The following is a 1,395-nucleotide window of genomic DNA, read 5'->3' as shown; positions in this document are numbered from 1 at the left end:
CCCACCCCCAACATCTCAATAATCAACAAAGAATTCCCCCCACCCCCCTTTAGTATGGGTTCTTTCCCTTAGTCTTTTACAGTAGTGGTCCTATGAAGCATTTCTCTTTTTGTGACTGACCAATTTCACTCTGTGTGTATACATTTTAAAAAAGCTCATCCAATTGTTTACTTAAACTAGGTACATTTTATTGTATGTAAAAAATACCTCAATAACATATTTTAAAAATTTTTACTGTAAAAGAATAAGCTAAATTTAAAAAAAGAGAGAGAGAAGGAATTAGAAATGTCATGACAGTTTACTCCCAAATGCTTCTACATGTTCTACCTAAAAACAAGTATTTGAAAGGGCTTCAAAAAATTCATGGAAAAAAACATTATCTTTTCATTCCATTTTTCCATGAACTTTTTGAAGCTCTTCATAGTTATCTACTGTTGTGTTGTTGTTGTTGTTATGTGCCGTGGAGTCGGTTCCGACTCATAGCTACCCTGTACAGGGTTTCCGAGGCTATAAATCTTTATGGGAGCAGAAAGCCTCATCTTTCTCCAGGGGAACAGCTGGTAGTTTCGAACTGCTGACCTTGCAGTTCGCAGCCTGATTCGTAACCACTACGCTACCAGAGCTCCTTAGTAATTCAGTAATATCATTTAATACATATAGTCCACAAGGGCACAGTGGCAGCAACAATAAGCTCAAGTGTAGCCACAATTGTGAAGTTTCATTCCGTTGAACATAGAGTTACTAGGAGTGGGTACTGACTCAATGACACCTAGCAACAACAGCTATATTAAAAGTTCTTCGATTGTCGCAAAATAGCTTCATAGAAGTCGCATTCCTTTTCCCATCCAGGACGTTTGACATTTATCATGGTTCATTTAGTCTCTAAGAATCACATGATCCCCAGCAGGCCAATCTCAGCATCTGTTTACTAGAAAATCCAGGCTAAGTGAGCCTGATGACAGCACACTAACCAAAAAGTCCAGGAGTTCCAGGACATCCTCAAGCTTCTGCCTGGCTGAGGCTGTTCCACACTTCCCCAGCATTTCTGAGAATAAGCCAGTATCCTTTCAATGTATTTCCTTTTTGGATTCCGTGGCTTAGAAACCAAACCCTCTAACAAATGCAGGCACCACCCACAAAATAGTTGTTTAGTTGCACAAACTTTAAAGAATTTCCAAGAGAAATGAGTTACTCCTTATTTTCTATGATACAACAAGGCTTGATCTAGTGCAAAGGGTGGCAGAGAGAAAAGGAGATAAGATAGATTGCCTTTTTAACAAATGACTCCAGATTCAGAATTCAATTAAGTTTTTCATCTGGAGGTAAAGTTGCATTGCTGCTGCTGCTGGTGGTGGTGGTTTATGCAGCCACGTAGCTTCCAACTCACAGGACTCT

Source organism: Chrysochloris asiatica, unplaced genomic scaffold (genome assembly GCF_000296735.1).
Source record: "Chrysochloris asiatica unplaced genomic scaffold, ChrAsi1.0 scaffold00143, whole genome shotgun sequence".
NCBI lineage: Eukaryota > Metazoa > Chordata > Mammalia > Afrosoricida > Chrysochloridae > Chrysochloris > Chrysochloris asiatica.
Note: the sequence above shows the minus strand (reverse complement) of the source record.